The sequence below is a fragment of the Rhinoderma darwinii genome, chromosome 8 (assembly GCF_050947455.1).
Source record: "Rhinoderma darwinii isolate aRhiDar2 chromosome 8, aRhiDar2.hap1, whole genome shotgun sequence".
Classification (NCBI taxonomy): domain Eukaryota; kingdom Metazoa; phylum Chordata; class Amphibia; order Anura; family Rhinodermatidae; genus Rhinoderma; species Rhinoderma darwinii.
Genome location: NC_134694.1, coordinates 107128267 through 107148221, shown reverse-complemented (window position 1 = coordinate 107148221; position 19955 = coordinate 107128267). Strand labels below are relative to the sequence as shown.

Sequence of the window (19955 nt, the reverse complement as noted above, 5' to 3'; positions counted from 1 at the left end):
GTATATAAGTGTCCTGCATATAATGTATATAAGTGTCCTGCATATAATGTATATAAGTGTCCTGCATATAATGTATATAAGTGCCCTGCACTTCTTTTGACGAGGCTGTATTTTTACGCGTCGTCGTTTGACAGCTGTCAAACGACGACGCGTAAATGACAGGTTGTCTGCACAGTACGTCGGCAAACCCATTCAAATGAATGGCAGATGTTTGCCGACGTATTGTAGCCCTATTTTCAGACGTAAAACGAGGCATAATACGCCTCATTTACGTCTGAAAATAGGTCGTGTGAACCCAGCCTTATATCTTTTGTTCCAGTCCTATCTCTCATTCTTTCCTCGTCTACATCTCGGGCTTCTTCTGTCTCTTTCCTCCTCCGATGATGCTCTTATTCTTCTGCTTTACTACTTTCTCCCCTACTAGGTAATTTTCTTCTATTCCTTTCTCTGTAAAAATAAAAGAGTTATTAGTAATGAACGACCTTTAGTAATATTTTACATTTAAATCCTGCTTTATTTTTTCTTTTGTACGTCTTCTTTCTTTTAGATCCACTTTTAATAAATTCAGGAGGTCTCAAGAAAAATATATCCTAAGGCCTCATTCACATAACTCAGAGTATTTGACACCATATATTGGTACACAATGACATATAAATGTAATGTATAAAAAGTAAAGAAGCTGTAGAGTCTAGAAGAGGGTGAAGGCTATGGGCATTGGTGGCGAAGCTGTAAGGGGTGCAACTACCCCAAATAAGAGACCAGCGATGTAAGAGTAACTCATACTGGGTGCAGGGGCGGGTGGCAGCCATGGAGTAGAGAGTGTGGCAGGGTAATTAGGTAGAGTTTAGAGGGAGCTGGATAGTAATATACTGGCTGCTCAACTAGACTCCCACCTCACCCCTGACTGTTGTCCTCGTGCTCCTCCAGCCAGTCTGTAAGTAGCAGCTAGCTAGTAGGTAACACAAGTGCACACACCTCTGGGCTGACAAACAGGGCCAAACTGGCCATACGGCAGTTCTGGCAAATGCCAGATGGACCGGTGAACAGTGGGCCGCCTGCTGGCCACCCAAACGATCAGTGTCTCAGGCGGCAGGGTACAGCATTTCTAAGGGGGCGGCACAGCAGCTAAGAACTGCTGTCCGACTGTAATAGCAGCCGCGGTCTGTGCTGCTATTACTAAAACTCCCTGTGCTACTTTAAAGGGAATGTGTCGCTAGAATTTTTTTTTTAGTTAAACAATTATTATTTGAGTGATTACACATTGTTTTAAATTTGTTTTAGATTCTAATTTATAACATTTCCATGTGCTGGCCACTAGAGGGAGCAGATCCCAAAATTGCAGCATGGTCAATGTGGTAAAGCAACCTCATTGCTTTATGCTGCAAATTTGGGGTAGACACACTCTCTCTAGTGTCCTCACACAATCCCCCCTCCCTTATTCTGGCTAGTGCCAGGAGAAGGAGGGGTTTGAATCTTCAAACCTCCTACACTTTGTGCCATTTTCTGAGCGGCTGCACAGTGTAGGAGGATTAGATACAGTGGTAATCAGACAGTGTAACACAAACATAATACACACATCACATACACAAACATAACTTACCTGCTCCTGCCACCGCCTCCGCTCCTATACCTTGCGCCTTCGCTTCCTTATACATATGGCCGGAAGCCGCGGCCGGAAGTCGTCATCTTACTGTCCGGCAGGGGCTTCTGGTCCACATGAAAATGGTGCCGGATTTCGCTCTGCGAGCGAGCTTCGTTTTGGTCTGTGTGGGAGCGGCGCATGCGCCGTTCCCACACAGACGGTGTACGCTGCAGTGAATGGAACGGCTCCCGTTTGCATTCTCTATGGGGTTGTATGTGCCATATTCCATCTTTGTATGTGTCGTTAATCGACACATACAGAGATGAAAATAAAAATGGCAGCCCCCATAGAGAAGTAAAAATAAGAAAAAAGTAAAAAGTAGAACACAAGAACACAAATAAATAACATTTATTTTAATATCATACTAAAATCAATATGATAAAAAATAAATACATTTCATGACACCTTCCATTTAAAATCTGCCCGTCCAGCCCCCCTTCCCTACTCTTCACACAACCTCCGCTCCTGCCGCTGTTACCAGTCGGGACTTGCGGGAGGGGGAGGGGAGACTGTCGGCGGCACTGTGTCGGGCTGTGAGCAGGAGAAGGTCTGGAGTGAAGAATCTCACCCCATCAACCTGCTGAACTCCCTTCACAAATATCCTACATAAAAAGTAAGTGCATGTGTATTTACAATGTGTACTTTATATGTGTACAATGTGTGTATGTATATATATATATATATATATATATATATATATATAGTTTGTTTGTGTGTATATAGTGTATATATATATATATATATATATATATATATATATATATATATAGTGTGTGTGTGCGTGTGTATATATACAGTGAGGGAAATAAGTATTTGATCCCTTGCTGATTTTGGAAGTTTGCCCACTGTCGAAGACATGAACAGTCTAGAATTTTTAGGCTAGGTTAATTTTACCATTGAGAGATAGATTATATGAAAAAAAAAAAAAGAAAATCACATAGTCAAAATTATATATATTTATGTGCATTGTGCACAGAGAAATAAGTATTTGATCCCCTACCAACCATTAAGAGTTCAGCCTCCTCCAGACCAGTTACACGCATTAAAGACAGCTGTCTTACATGGTCACCTGTATAAAAGACTCCTGGCCACAGACTCAATTAATCAGTCTGACTCTAACCTCTACAACATGGGCAAGACTAAAGAGCTTTCTAAGGATGTCAGGGACAAGATCATAGACCTGCACAAGGCTGGAATGGGCTACAAAACCATAAGTAAGACGCTGGGTGAGAAGGAGACAACTGTTGGTGCAATAGTAAGAAAATGGAAGACATACAAAATGACTGTCGATCGACATCGAACTGGGGCTCCATGCAAAATCTCACCTCATGGGGTATCCTTGATCCTGAGGAAGGTGAGAGCTCAGCCGAAAACTACACGGGGGGAACTTGTTAATGATCTCAAGGCAGCTGGGACCACAGTCACCAAGAAAACCATTGGTAACACATTACGCCGTAATGGATTAAAATCCTGCAGTGCCCGCAAGGTCCCCCTGCTCAAGAAGGCACATGTACAGGCCCGTCTGAAGTTTGCAAATGAACATCTGGATGATTCTGAGAGTGATTGAGAGAAGGTGCTGTGGTCAGATGTGTAGCGCCCATGGCCGCGGGCCGTCGGGTTCACTCACCTACCGACGCCCGCAGCCATGGATCTGTGAGCGCTGGCCTCCGTCTCCCTCCTAGGAGATGCCAGCGCTCACTTCCGCTCCATCTAGCCGGGTCCCGTAGGGTGCGCGCGCACGCTCGCACCCGCTCTTAAAGGACCAGCGCGCGCACATGAAAACAATTATCATTAACCCACGTGATTCCCTGCCCTATAAGAATGCCCCAGCCCTTCTGATCCTTGCCTGAGCGTTGTTAGTCTTTCCCTGTCTGTCTCGCAAATGGTCGCTTAGTGTTTCCCGTTCCAGCTGTTACCCGTGCCCTGTTACCGTTCCTGTATTCCGCATTGTTCCTGTGCCTACCCGTGTTCAAGTGTCATCTGCCACGTCAAGTGCCGTCTGCCACGTCAAGTGCCGTCTGCCACGTCAAGTGCTATCTGCTCATCGGATACTGCCCGCCACGTCTGGCGCCACTTTCCGCACCTGCCTCCATCCGTGCTGAAGCCACAGTCACCGTCCGGACTATTTCAGGTACCTAAGCATTACTGTCTGCTATCTTACTTTCACATAGACTGTGACCTGGTCATCTGCCTCCCCGCTACGGCGGAGCGGCCTAGTGGGTCCACAAACCCAGTGACCATGACAGTACGCTCAGGCCATGGAACCCGCTGGCCAGCCGAAGACCCCAGTACAGAAGATTCAGACAGAGATGCATGACCTACGCACTCGTCAGGATCAACTCCTTGAGGCGGTGAATTCTATTCTGGTCCGCCTGGATCTACTCGCTGTTCCACCCCCGGTTCTTCCTCCAGAAGCTGTTGCCGTGCCACTGCCTGTTGCTCCCCCTGTTTGTTCCGGATCCTCAGTTCCTCTGCCTCTTCCTCCTCGCTATGACGGTGACCCCAGAGCATGCAGAGGATTTCTCAATCAATGCACGGTGCATTTTAGGCTACGGCCTCATCTCTTCCCCTCCAAGGAAGCTAAAGTAGCGTTCATCATCTCCCTCCTCGCTGGCAAGGCCCTCGCATGGGCAAACCCAATCTTGGAGCAACAAGGACCTGTATCCGCGGACCTTGCCTTGTTCCTGCAGTCCTTTCGTGCCGTGTTCGAGGAGCCGGGTCGAACATCCTCTGCCGCAGCCACTCTGTTGACCCTCAAGCAAGAAGGCTCCACAGTAGGGGAGTATGCGATCTCCTTCCGTACCCTAGCAGCCGAGCTGGCATGGAACAATGAGGCACTGGTGGCGACCTTCTGGCAGGGACTGTCCTCTCACATCAAGGACGAACTGGCAGCCAGCGACCTTCCTTCTACCTTGGATGCCCTCATCCTGTTAGCCACCCGGGTTGATATGAGAATCCGGGAGCGCTCTCAAGAGGTTCGTCAGGAGAGCCGGGCCCACAGACCAGCACCCCCTGCCCAGAGACCACAATTGTCCACTCCTAGTGCGCTACCTGAGGAACCCATGCAGGTAGACAGAGTCCGGTTATCTGAACAGGAGAAGCAGCGCAGACGCTCCTCTGGACTTTGCATGTATTGCGGCCTCAAGGGTCATTTTGTGCGTCAATGCCCACAGAAACCGGGAAACTCCAGTACCTAGGGTTGGTTGGAGAGGCAACTCTAGGTGGAACGTCTCCAAACGTTAAAACCTCTTCCAAATTATCGATACCTGTGGCCATCGTCACCGGACAGGCATCACATCCTTCCTCCGCCTATCTTGACTCTGGAGCGGCTGCTAATTTTATCCACCAAGATCTAGTGGATCGGTTTCAACTACCCACAGTCCGTCTGGAGAGACCCCTGGCAGTTGCCTCGGTGAATGGTCTACCGCTGCCTGATCCAATCATGCTCATCACTGAGCCGGTGACATTACGGGTCGGAGCTCTTCACTCAGAACAGATCTCCTTCCTGGTACTACCCAAGGCTATCAATCCTATCCTGCTGGGTCTGCCATGGCTCCGTCTACACGCCCCAACACTCGACTGGAGTTCTGGAGAAGTTCTTCAATGGGGTTCCAGATGCCATAGCCATTGCCTGTCACAAGGCCATCCTGTTGTGCCCCCTCTGCCTCATTCACTCTCCGATCTACCTTCTCAGTATGCCAGTTTTGCGGATGTCTTCTGCAAACGAGAGGCTGAGACGTTTCCTCCACATCAGAGTTATGACTGTCCCATTGAACTGGTTCCCAATGCTTCTCTTCCCCGTGGACGAGTATATCCTCTCTCCTTGCCAGAGACGTTATCAATGTCAGCCTATATCAAGGAGAACTTGGAGAGGGGTTTTATTCAAAAATCTTCCTCCCCGGCCGGGGCAGGATTCTTCTTCGTTAAAAAGAAAGATGGATCTCTACGACCCTGCATTGACTACCGTGGTCTCAATTAGATCATGGTCAAAAACAAATACCCGTTGCCACTCATTTCCGAGCTGTTTGATCGCATACGAGGAGCCAAAAAATTTTCCAAGCTAGATCTGCAGGGGGCCTATAATCTAATCCGGATTCGCCGGGGTGATGAATGGAAGACGGCATTTAACACCCGCGATGGGCACTACGAATACCGAGTGATGCCCTTCGGACTGTGGAACGCTCCCACAGTATTTCAGGAGTTCGTTAATGACATCTTCCGAGATCTCCTCTATACGTGTGTTGTAGTTTATCTCAATGATATTCTAATATTCTCCCCAGATCTGATGACCCATCGGAGGCACGTTCGTCAAGTTCTTCTGCGACTAAGAGAGAATCGCTTGTATGCCAAGTTAGAGAAATGCACATTTGAAAAGAGGTCTCTGCCCTTCCTGGGCTATGTCATCTCGGATCAAGGCCTTAAGATGGACCCTGAGAAGTTAAAGTCTGTCCTGGAATAGCCACGTCCACAAGGCCTAAGGGCCATACAGCGGTTCCTGGGTTTCGCCAATTTCTACCGGCAGTTTATTCCAAACTTTTCTTCTCTGACGGCCCACATCTCTACCCTTACCAAGAAGGGTGTGAACGCCAAGGTGTGGACTCCGGAGGCAGAGTCCGCATTCATTAGCCTCAAGAAAGTTAGGAAAGTCGCCCTCCAAAATAGAATGGCTCTTGATTATCTGTTAGCAATAGAAGGTGGAACTTGTGCTATAATAGGTGAAGAATGTTGCACCTGGATTGAAGACTCACATGACCCCATAGAGGCACACATGAATAAGGTAAAGGAATTGCAGAAAAAAGCTAGAGATATATCTAAGGAGGGATGGAATCCCTTTTCTTGGATGGGATCTATTGGTGTTTGGGTTAATAATATGCTTTCTGGATTGCTGAAACCCATAGTGGTAGTGATAGGACTGATTTTAATGCTATTAATTGCCTGGAAATTATTAATGTGTTGTGTTTCTCGTTGCAGTAAAGATGTGGATACATCTATACTCTAAACATGATGACAAAACAGCTACAGAGTTGATCGTCTGACAGCCAAGCTCGACTACCCGCCTCTCCTGAAGACCCCTCAGCTTTTTGAGAGTAGGGTGGAGGACATCATCTCTGAGAAGAGGGTCCCACAGATGCACCCCAGCAGTTTGAGCACCACCCTTAAAGAACAGTCAATGCTCTGAGAATGATTTCACCGGGGATTTCTCCGGGGTGGTCCTTGTGATGTGATGCATCTCTGGCCGGCTGTTGTCATCTACAATAGTTAGAAAAGAGTTTGTGTGTGTGTTTTGCTATCAATACAACATATGGACGATTTAGTGGAAATTGCTACCAAGAAACAGTCAAGAATAGATGTTTGACATCTCATGGTCTATGCAGCTTATCTGTATACTCTGTGAAGTACGGACTGTCTCGGGGGTGGTTTCCAGGATAGGAAGGATGATAGTTAGTTAGTGAGAATAATATATATATATGTGTGATAATGATATTATCAAAAGGGTGAAATGTGAAAGAAATTATTTAATTCCACCATTTTGTCTTCTATTCTATATTTCCATTTTAACTTCAATATAAGAGTGATATTTTGAGAGAATGCATTTCTGTTTTTGCTGTGTTAAGGAATTGAATCAGCAAGAATAAAGGCTGAGGGAAAACTGATGACTCAAGACCCCACCCTCTACGCCCTCCTTACAGAATACAGAAGATGATAAGGACTTACCATTCAATGACTTGATAGGAAAATATTGCAATGCTAAGAAAATATTGTGAATGTAATTTGTTTTGTGCAAACTCAAGAGAATATATTACAGCTGATGTAGTAAAAGTTCAGTCTAAAAAACTGTATATAAGCCCACTCATAATGTATGTAAAAGGCCGTCTGCCATCACTTGCTGAGTGACATCATTATGACACTGCTGTGAAACCTTCTCATGAGGAAATAAATATGAATGAATCTGGAGCAACTGTTTGACTTTGAATTATCTACAACATGTGCAAACCTCATCATCAACTACAAAAAATGTCTGACTGCTGTGCTTGCCAACAAGGGTTTTGCCACCAAGTATTAAGTCTTGTTTGCCAAAGGGATCAAATACTTATTTCTCTGTGCACAATGCAAATAAATATATATAATTTTGACAATGTGATTTTCTTTTTTTTTTATATATATAATCTATCTCTCACTGAAAAAATGTACCTAGCCTAAAAATTCTAGACTATTCATGTCTTTGACAGTGGGCAAACTTACAAAATCAGAAAGGGATCAAATACTTATTTCCTTCACTGTATATATGTATATATATATATATATATATATATATATATAAAGTGGGTGTGAGTGTAGAACGCTATAGCTGTTGTATTTATTTCACTCGTAGTTTAAATACTGCAGATTTTACCAATGGATTTCGTTGTGGAAAATCCGCATCATAAGGGCTTGTCCACACGTATTGGAATTGCTGCAGAAAATGGTGCGTGTTTTGTTGCATTTTTCTCAATGCTGGGAGATGGTCACATTCCTCAGCGGAGATTGACATGCTGCGGTACGAAATATACGCACCGCAGGTCAATTTCTGGTCGGAAATTTTACGCAGCGTGTGGATGAGATTTGTTAAACCTCCCCCACTTTGCTGCTACTGTTTTCTGCTGCGTATTTTCCGTCAACAATTCAGGAAGGAAAATACGCAGCAATTCTGTTACGTGTGGACGAGCCCTAACACAGTAGCAGCAGAGTGGGTGGGATTTGAACAAATCTCATCCACACGCTGCCTAAATTATAAGCAGAAAAAAACGCTCAGAAATTTACCTGCGGTATATTCCGCAGCATATCAATTGTATTTGCGTAAATGCTGCTTATTTGTTTCGGGTTTTCCCCATTTAATTCAATAGGGAGGTAAAACCCGCAACAAATAGCAGATGTTGTTTTTTTGCGGCAAAAAAGCAGCGATTCCACCGCAAAAAAAACGCAACTCGGAAATTCTTTAATCTTATACTTACCCAGAATTCTGTTTCTTCGTCCGGGCCAGCCTCCTGGGATGACGTTTCATCCCATGTGACCGCTGCAGCAAGTTATTTTCTCTGATGAAGCCCCCTTCAAACTGTTTGGGACATTTGATTGTCCAGAGAAGAAAGGGTGGGCGCTACCATGAGTTCCGTGTCATGCCAACAGTAAAGCATCCTAAAAACCAGTCATGTGTGGGGTTGCTTTTCATCCAAGGGCGTGGGCTCAAAACTTTGCCTAAGAACACTACCATGAATAAAGAATGGTATCTATGCATCCTCCAAAAGCAACTTCTCCCAACCATCCAGTAGCAACCTCTCCCAACCATCCAGGAGCAACCTCTCCCAACCATCCAGGAGCAACTTCTCCCAACCATCCAGGAGCAACTTCTCTCATCCATCCAGGAGCAACTTTTCCCAACCATCCAGGAGCAACTTCACCCAACCACCCAGGAACAACTTCTCCCAACAACCCAGGAGCAACTTCTCCCAACCATACAGGAGCAACTTCTCCCAACCATCCAGGAGCAACTTCTCCGAGCCATCCAGGAGCAATTTGGTGATGAACAATGCTATTTCCAGCATGATGGACCATGTCACAAGGCAAAAGTGAGAACTAAGTGGCTCGGTGAACAAAACTCTGAAATTTTGGGTTCATGGCCAGAAAACTCCCCAGATCTCAATCCCATTGAGACCCTGTGGTCACTCCTCAAAATGTGGGTGGTTAGTATGACAGCATGGTGGCTTGGGGCTTAAGTGCCTAGGTCTGGTTTGCTATGGAGTTATCACATGTCCCTAGGTTCAAAGCATCCTGCATGTGTGGTAGAAGGCGATCTCCTCACTTATATGAGTTTGTTGCTTGTGCTTGGTGATGTTTTTCCAACAATTTTGGCAAGCAGCTGATGCTCAACAGGGCAATGCAATTCTCCTTTAAAAGAATGCCTCGCCTTGTGAACCTGCACTGGTGAAAGACTTTCAAAACTGAGACACGAGAATCCTGGGGATAGAACTAACATGTCTCTGACACTTCTAGTTTATCAGCAGAGAACATTACCAGTGCACTACCTCTGCTGCTGAGAGCCAGCCACAAACTCTTCCAATGATGACATGTTCTTATTCCTGATGGAAGTAATGACTTTATTTGGTCTTATGGGGACAATAAGAAAGCCAAGATGCCAATGTGAGCTGCTGGTGAGGTGATTAAGTGGTGTCTAAAGAGTGAATGTCTTCTGTGCAGCCCCTGGTTCAAATCCTGGTTCAAATCCTGATGTGTGGATTGTCCAAAATGGTACTTTGCTGGATGGGGTTTAAAGTGGTGTGGAGGCAGTGCAGTGAGGTTGTTGCTGCATAAGAAAGTTAATTGTGTAAAGACAGTTACTTATGCAGCTGTCTCTTTTGAGACAGCTGTACTTATATAGTAGATTATTACAGATTTCAGCAATATACTCATCACTCAAACAGGTATCATAATCCATCCCTCCATAGGTGGCACTTTGGGAAAGGGGAACCTGCCCAAGGTCACCAGAAGGACAACATGGGGGTTAGAGCCCACATTGTACAGAAGTGATTCCTGCACTCAACTCGGATCACGCAAGCTGTGAGCTAGCTGCATGGCAGCCTTACAAGGGCACATTTTTCACCTCTTTTAAAAACGGGTAATCGGACTTTGAACAAGGAAAACCTTGGATGACATTGGGACATGACAGCACGGTGGCTTGGGGGTCAACTGCTTTTAAGGCTGGAGATCGAACTCACATGGTCCGCACGCCTCTAATTCATTAGCAGAGATCTTTACCAGTGCGCTACCTCTGCCTTCAACTGTTGGCAACAAATTCTTCCAAAGATGACGTGTTCTTATTCCTGCTGGAAGTGACGTTTAAATTTGGTCTTATGGGGACAATAAGAAAGCTCAGAGATCAGCCTGAGCTGGTGGTCTGGTGCTTAAGCAGTGTCTTCTGTGTGGACCCCGGCTCAAATCCTGAAGTGTGGCCTTGTCTGAGAGGATACCTTGCTGGGTGGAGGTGGTGTAGTGAGGAGGTTGCTGCATAAGAAAGTTACTTATGCGGTTGAACCAGTTCTCTTTTACATTACATTATTGCAGATTTCAGCAATATACTTATCACTCAATCAAGTACATAACTATGATGCTAGGAGCCCGGCTCCCTGCAGTGTGTTCGGTCCAGGACTTGCGGCCGAAATACGTTCCGTCCTTTATGGACCGAACATGCTCGTGTGAATCCACCCTAACTGTCTAAGGGAAACAGAAAGACAAGGCTACAGTGGGCAAAAACTGGATCACTGAGCAGTAGAAAAACCATTGTCTGGTCAGATTAATCCAGATTTCTGTTCCACCATGCTGATAGGAGGGGCAGAATTTGGCGCAAGCAGCATGAATCGATGAACCCTCCCTGTCAGGTGTGAACAGTTCAGGCTGGTGGAGGTGGAGCAATGGAGTGGGATTTTTTTTTTGGCACAGCCTTGGTCCTCTGATACCTGTGGATGGACGTTTGAACAGTAGGACTTACCTAAGTATCGTGGCCGACCAAGTTTATCCCTTCAGCTGTTTACGCTATGGCAGAGGGACACTTTAGCGGCAACTGCGAGAAGCTCTCCTGTCCGCATGGGCCAATATTCCTGCAGAACAATCAGCTAGTGGAATCCATGCTATGACGAATTGCTGCAACTCTGAAGGCCAAAGTAGGTACAACGCGCTACTGGATGGGTGTCTCTAATAAAGTGGCCATTCAATATATATATATATATATATATATATATATATATATATATATATATATATATATATATATATATATATATATATGTATAACCATTGCTATAACTATATATATATATATATATATATATATATATATCTCTATCATCATCATATAACAATAAATATATCAACACGCGTAAGAAAAAAAATATTGTAGCATGCTCCAATTATAACTGCAGAGCCATGTGCTGTTGCATTGAGTCTTCATATGGCGCTGTATTATGGATATATTCTCCCCTAGGAGCATTGAACATCTCCAAAACAACATCCGATAGAACACGCTAACGTTTTTTGTATCAGATTCATACAGAAGCCGACAAAATAAAACTCCATATATTCCACTTTTGCATTAGAGCCCATGAGGCTTTAGCTTCTGATAGGCATCACTTAAAATAAGAAGATTTCAGGCAAAAGTGTTTAGAGAGCAGGGGAATATTCATTCAAGCTGGCTGACAAATTCTTTATTACTACTGACTAAACCTAAGCATCTAATCTCAAGCGAAATTAGGATTTCCACATTGTGGTCATATAACTGTTTTCCACTAGGTGGTGCTAGGTCCATGGTATTAAACATTAACCTACTCAGTGTTGTCATTCTATTTTCCATCAGAAGGTGGCGCCACAGACTGATCTCAACAGAGCTGGTTCTACTTACACTTCTTATCCAGGTTATTAAAAAAAAAAAAGTAACATCTGCAAATATCCTGAACAAAAAAAACGTCAGACCAGATCCTCTAAATATATTTAGAACCGACACTAGACCCCATAATTATATTCATATTTGACATATTAAATTAAGACCCCCCAGACTGGACCTCCTATAATATCAGACATAGACCAGACCCTCTGTATTAATATTAGACCCCAGACCTGACCATACCCCGATTATATTTAGACCCCCTAAATATATTCAGACCAGACCTCCTAACTTGTTCAGACCCCAGAATAAGAGAGATGTGCTGCCGAGAACGCTGATTTTTTTAATCAGCCGATGAGCGATCGTTTGCCCGCTCATTGGCCGGTGTAATAGGGCTTTTAGGGTCTTGACATTTTATTTGGCAGGTTCTTTAATAATGTTGACAGAGGCCCAAGTGATTTATATTGTGTCCCCCCTTCTGTACGGTTGTGTGTGACCTCCAGATGATTATCTCATTCCAGAGCGGATTTCCTGAAGTTCCAGCTACAATAAAACACTTTGTCCGGGAGTCGGTGTTAGAAGAGTCCTGGTACCGATCACTGCCGGTGCTGGCAAAATAATGTTTACTGACAGGGGGTGTAGCTATGCAGAGGTAACAGTCACCCCAGGGTCCTGGTGCTTCAGGAAACGCAAAGTCACCCCCCCTTAAGGGGTTTAGGTTAATAAGACATGGCCTATTTTGGCCTTCAGGACGCAATGGTTTTGTTTTTTTCATCACTGCATTCTGAACGCCATACGTTTTTTTTGTATATTTCCATATACGTAGCAGTTTTACAAAAAACCTCTGGTGGGACAGAAAAAAATAGCAATTCCACCATTGTTTTTTTTCACGCTGTCCATACTGGATAAATAACATTTTAGCTTTATTCTATGGGTCGTTACGTTTATGTGTCGATTTTTCTTTATATTTTACTACTTTTGCCCAATAGAAGCATTTTTCATAGAAAAAAACTTTTTTTTTATCGCCGCATTCTGAGAGCCATAACTTTTATATTTTTCCATCGCTGTAGCTTTAGAAGGGCTCGTTTTTTGTCGGACAATTTATACTTTTCAGTTGTACCATTCTGGGATAGAGATAACTCAGTGATTCATTCTTATGCATTTTTAGAGGGGGGGTTAATGGAAAGAAATAGCAATTCCATCATTGTCTTTTGGGATTTTCTTTTATGTTGCTCCCTCCCTCTGTTTACAAGGTCCACATCCTGGGCCTTGTAAACGAGCGGCGATCAACGAAACAGCTCAGCGCTCGTTTGGCTCCTTCCACAAGGCGCTAGTATGGGGACGAGCGCTCGTTACTCCGATCGCTCGTCCATATACATTTCTATCATGACAGCAGCACGTCCCCCTATTTACACAGGGAGATGTGCTGCGGACAACGATAATATTTTCGGCATTTAAAATGATACGATCTGCCGATGAACGAGCGTTTGCCGATGAACGATCGCTGCCATGTGGGGCAATTATTGGAAACTAAATTCTGCGTTGCCGCTATTGACTGCGATATCCAATGGGGTTAAAACCCTGGGATCGGGGTAAAGACTGATCCCGGCCATTACAGCGGGATGTCAGCTGTATGTTACAGTTCGCACGTGTAAAAACTCCTGGACACCTGTAACAGCTCCTGTGCCTGCACCATCACCATGGCGTAACAGTGATCTAATGTGTATAGGAGCCGCTGATTGACGCCCGACAGCAGATGTTTTAATGAAACAGCGCCACTTTTGTCCATGGGTTGTGTTTGGTATTACAGCTCAGCACTATTGACGTGAATAGGGATGATCTCCAATACCACACACAACCCATGGACATGATTGTCATTCTTTCTGTACAATAGCAGACCCCCCTGACAACTTCTAAAACCAGGAGATATGTTATGTCTAGGGTCAGCTTTAGTTTACCAGTTTTGCATCATTTTATTCAGGCATTGTCACCGAAGATTTTTTTTTTACTTTGTACATATAATACCTCCATATTACACAAGAAGTCCCCTATGTATTCTGTCAGCTGTGAGTACGAGCCGTGGTCCCATCCGCTGAGAAGAAACAAAAATGGTAACATTTATTTCCTTCTTGTTGAGATCCGGTGTAGACATTTGTTGTGGTCATTAATTGGGCATATTTTTGTACATGCCCTGATCCCTTCCATTTCAGATCTCTATATTATTTGTCATAACATTGAAAAAACGAAATCCACCACAACTTGGTCTCTGTTCATTCTGTGCCACAATAACATTTACCATTCATTACCACAGGCCAAATAGTCACTAATCATATTTGCTTTATGGAAGTCTGTTCCTTTAAGAAGTGATTGACTGTGAACAACTTGGCTTTGTGGTCACCCAGCCTTGAGCTAACCAAAAATATTACATGTTGTCAATCTAGTATATGGGTGTATCAAACATTTTTGGAAATAATAAATTGCCCGGGTTGATGGCCTGTCTTAGGTGATGGTGCCCTGTGCAGTACGTTCTTTTCATGACCAACCCTCCTTATTTTACCATATGGTCCCCAAAGATTACAATGATACAGTGTACATATAACCATACAGTGCATGAATACCACCACCGCCATACCGTGCCACCAGAATACCACCACCGCCATACCGTGCCACCAGAATGCCACCACCGCCATACCGTGACACCAGAATGCCACCACCGCCATACAGTGCCCAATTAACACTGCCCAATGAATTATCTAGGGGAAACTATTTTCATAAGTTCAAAGTGTGGGATTGGGGGGGGGAGCTTTGGGTACAGGACCAAACCTACTTCTTCCAGCAGTGATGGGTGATGCACACTGTGTAATTGCACAGGTCAGACACTTTTAGGGTACCCACAGATGTATCAGATGTGTTAAGTGCGGATCTTGCTACGCATTTCGCCCCTTTTACATTAAAAAGGCTGAAATCCGCTGTGATCATCCGTAACAGAACGAGCTTGCTTTGATTTCTGTGCAGAAAATGTTCTGCAGCATGTGGATGAGATTTGTTAAAATCTCACCCACATGGCTAGTACTGTAATCCGCTGCGGAAAATCCGCAGCACTCTTGTCTCGTGTGCAGGGGGGCCTTAAGTTTAACCTTGCTCAGGTTACATGTTGCCTGCCTGAGCCTATAACATTTCTCATCGGAGACAAGACCTTTCAGAATGTGTCTCCTGGGGCAGCTGATCGCCCCGGGTCCCGCTTCCGGTCCCCCCAGAAAACAACAGGTGAAGCTACGGCTAGCCAGGAATTTTCGCTGTAGGGGTAATGTAGTATTACATGGCAGCCATTCAGATGTAATACAAGGATGGCTTGAGTCCGCCAGAACTGAAGTTGCTCGTTGAGATTTCATAGAGGGTGGTCTTGAGTGGGGAACCCCCTCTGTGATGTCCACATTCCCTAATAGGGCATATGGACGTGGAAGTCTTCATGAGACAACCCCTCTAGAATGAGCTTCTCTGGAGGTGTCTGTCTCATACCCCCCATCTCCATGCCAGAGAACAAAGCCTAACATGAGTATAGAGGATTTTAATTGCTGCATTTCAATGACCAGTTTAGCTTGTGCAGCCAAAGACGACCGCTGACAAAACTACTGAGCTAATGTCGTATAATCATATAACCAAACTGCAACTAACCGTGTAACGGAGACAACTGCCAGACGACCGCTGCTTCAGCCAACAGTATCACCCCTGATCTCTTCCAATATTATGCACATTTCAGGAGAGCAACTGGATCATGGCCATGAAAAAAATCAAACATGTCCCCCCGAAGTGAAGATGCCCACGGTTATCTGGCATCCAACATACACATTAGATTTCCCATGCAACTGGACTCACATGAGTAGGAAGGATCTTGTAGCTCGGTTGTGTGCTATATATTGTCCAACTTGCCCGCATATCTTTGACCAATTGCCATGTCGATCCTTGAGTCCATCAGCACGATGATGATACGTGTATTCAGTGACCGTGCAACACATATGACCACACATGTATATCTCCTGATGCTTGCGTTGGTTCCAACAGCTCCACACCAGTGAATGAGTCTGACAAGGTCCCGTCCTCAAAGATACTCACTCCTAATAGCACGAATATTAGCCGTCCCTATTGACAGACTTGACCGGAGCAGTTTGAGAAGTTTTGGGCAAGTGTGTAATAACCAGAATTACATAGTAAACCTGAATTGATTCTAAATACTAACAACGGCCATTATCAATCACCCAGCACCCAATACACTGATTTAAATGCAATGATAACACCCAGCTCCCAATTCAAGGGGTAATTAGCTGCCTAATTGTGTCTACAGATAAGAAGCATTGATATGATAAATAGGTCAGTGTGCCCCATTGTCCACATTAATGATCCTGCATAATTGAATCAATTCTACCTCCGAGGGATGCCCGAGGGACGGGGGTAGGTTTCCTTAATTGTATCCAATTTGGGTGTGTGACGGCGCAGTCTACATTCCAGCACCCTGGAAACTAAATTAGTTTGTGTAGAGAACATTGGTCACATGCCTCCCTCACCGGTTTCTCGTACAAAGACCCCCCCCCCTGCTCTATCTCTCTCTCTCTCTATAGATATATATGTATATGTATAGTCACATATATGGACTTATAATCCAAAGCTGGCTAGACACATGAAATAACTGTAGGCTGGAAGACTTTTGTCCGGACTCCACCATAAACATGCACAGCTAGGCCATATGTGGATGTTTATTTCAAAGGGGAATAAGCCGCTACCCTACCCCCAGCTTTTCACGGGAGAGTTGGGAGGCCCCATACACACTAGAACGTTGGCCGATCCCACCAAAATCGGCAGGTTCTGTGGAGTTTTGTCTAGTGTGCTTGGGCACCGTAAATATGGCCATAGATAGAAGTTAGCCGATACGGTATTGACTAACCATCTTATGCATATAAGGGTCTCCTGACTCACATGTCAGGTGAAGAAGAAGGATCAGACATGTCGGACTTCTGCCCGATCATTTGTTCCGACAAGAGATAAGCCACTGCTAGAGACTATGGTGGAGTAAAGGTTCTTTTACATGGGCCAATGATCAGGCAAACGTGCGTTTATATGAATGCTTGTTACCGATCATTGCCCTGTGTAAAAAGAGCAACGATCAGCCAATGAACGAGCAAACCCTCATTCTGATCGTATCATTTATGCAGCAGAAAATATTATCGTTGTCGGCAGCACATTTCCCTGTGTGCTGCCAACATGATGGAAATGCATGGGGATGAGTGATCGTGGCAATGATCGCTCGTCCCCATACATCACTTATAATTGTGAAAGGAACAAACAAGAGCTGATCAACGAGCTGTCTCATTGATCAGCGCTCGTTGTTAAGGTCAAAATTGGCCAGTGTAGAAGTACCCTAGGAGTGATAGTTGTTAACTGAAAGCTATCTCCTTTGTATGGCCATCTTAAAGAGTCTCTGTCACCACATTATAAGTGCCCTATCTCCTACATAAGGAGATCGGCGCTATAATGTAGGTGACAGTAATGCTTTTTATTTAAAAAAAAACACTCTATTTTCACCACTTTATTAGCGATTTTAGATTTATGCTAATGAGTTGCTTAATGCCCAAGTGGGCGTGTTTTTACTTTAGACCAAGTGGGCGTTGTACAGAGGAGTGTATGACGCTGACCAATCAGTGACCAATCAGCGTCATGCACTCCTCTCCATTCATTTAGGCAGCACATAGGGATCCTTTTAGATCACTATGTGCTGTCTTATACTAACACATTAACAATACTGAAGTGTTTAGACAGTGAATAGACATTCCACGGGATGTCTAATCACAATCTCTGCACTTCGTTACTGTTTCTGTGGTAGTTACAGCAGAGGAAGCGTAATCTCGCGAGATTACGCTGTAGATGACAGGTTACAACGAGATTACGCTTCCTCTGTACCTAGGTAGTGTAATGTATTCTAGCAGCGATCAGAGCTGCAGGTAAAAAAAGAAAGTGTAAAAAGTAAAGAAAAAAAAAAAAAAAGTTAAGAAAAATGTGTAAAAAGAAAAGATTTTTTTTTCCTATAATAAGTCTCTTATTATAGGGAAAAAATTAAACCGTTAAAAAACATTACACATATTTGGTATCGCCGCGTTCGTAACGACCCAATCTATAAAACTATAATGTTATTTTTACCGCACGGTGAACGCAGCAAAAAAAACAAACTAAAAACAATGCCAGAATCACTATTTTTTGGTCACCACCCCTCCTAAAATATAGAATAAAAAGTGATCAAAAAGTCGCATGTACCCCAAAATAGTACCAATAAAAACTACAACCCGTCCCGCAAAATACAAGCCCTTACACCGCTTTTTTGACTGAAAAATAAAAAAGTTATGGCTCTCAGAATACGGAGACGCAGAAAATAAATTATTTTATAAAGAAGTGATTTTATTGTGCAAACGCTGCAAAACATAAAAAACCTATATACATATGGTATCGCAGTAATCGTACCGACCCGCAGAATAAAGTAAAACTGTTATTTATAGCGCATTATGAACGCCGTAAGAAATAAAGAATTTAAAACGCCAAAATCACTGTTTTTGGCCACCAAAGCCCTAAATAAAATGTAATAAAAAGTGATCAAAAATTTGCATGTACCAAAATATGGTACCAATAAAAACTACAGCTCGTCCTGCCAAAAATAAGCCCTCACACCGCTCAATTCATGGAAAAATAAAAAAGTTATGGCATTTGGAAGGCGGGGAGTGAAAACCTAAAATGGAAAAGCAAAAAAAGATCAGTCCTGCAAAGGTTAATTAATTTCTATTAAAAAAATTAATTATTACCACATGTGGGTTATTGTCATACTCGGGAGAGATTGCGTTACAAATTTAGCGTGACTTTTTCTCCTTTATCCCTTGTGAAAATGAAAAAAATTCAACATTTTAGTGGACAAAAATGTTTATATTAATTTTCACGGCCTAATTCTACTAAATTCTGCAAAAGACCTGTGTGGTATAAATGCTTACTATACCCCTAAAAAAATTCCTTGAGGGGTGTAGTTTCCCAAATGGGGTCACTTTTGGGGTGTTTCCACTATTTTGTTCCCTCCAGGGGGTTGCAATCGCGACATGGCACTAAAAACCAATCCAGCAAAATCTGCGCTCCAAAATCCAAATGGTGCTCCCTCCCTTCTGAGAGCTGCCGTGTGTCCAAACAGCAGTTTATTAATACATATGGGGTATTTCCGTAATCGGGAGAAGATGCTTTACAAATGTTGGAGTGCATTTTCTTTTTTATTCCTTGTAAATATTAAAAATGTCTATGTTATTTCAGAAAAAAAGTAGATTTTCATTTTCACAGACTAACTCCAACAAATATAGCAAAATACCTGTGGGTTCAAAATGCTAACTATACCCCTAGATACATTTCTTGAGGGGTCTAGTTTCCAAAATGGGGTCACTTTTGGGGAGTTTCCACTGTTTTGGCACCACAAGACCTCTTCAAACTCGACATGGTGCCTAAAATATAATCTAAAAATAAGCAGGCCCCAAAATCCACTAGGTGCTCCTTTGCTTCTGAGGCTGGTGTTTCGGTCCATTAGGACACTAGGGCCACATGTGGGATATTTCTAAAAACTGCAGAATCTGGGCAATAAATATTGAGTTGTATTTCTCTGGTAAAACCTTCTGTGTTACACAATTTTTTTTATTACGAATGAATTTCGGCAAAAAAAAGAGAAATTTGTAAATTTCCCCTCTACTTTGCTTTATTTCCTGTGAAATACTTTCTGAATGCTGTTTTGAATACTTTGAGGGGTGCAGTTTTTAAAATGGGGTGATTTATTGGGGGATTCTAATATATAAGGCCCTCAAAACCACTTCAGATCTGAACTGGCCCCTGTAAAAA

The 19955-nt window shown here is 43.6% G+C and overlaps 1 long non-coding RNA gene across 2 annotated transcripts in view; it reads right to left on the bottom strand.

Annotated features, from left to right (window-relative positions):
- Positions 1–310: 310 nt before the first annotated feature.
- The window catches only part of LOC142658846 (uncharacterized), a 77884-nt gene continuing 58239 nt past the window's right edge, over positions 311–19955 (bottom strand). For both annotated transcript variants that reach the window (XR_012850203.1, XR_012850204.1), the window contains one exon: positions 311–447. This is a non-coding gene — a long non-coding RNA (uncharacterized LOC142658846). The remainder of the gene's footprint in view (positions 448–19955) is intronic.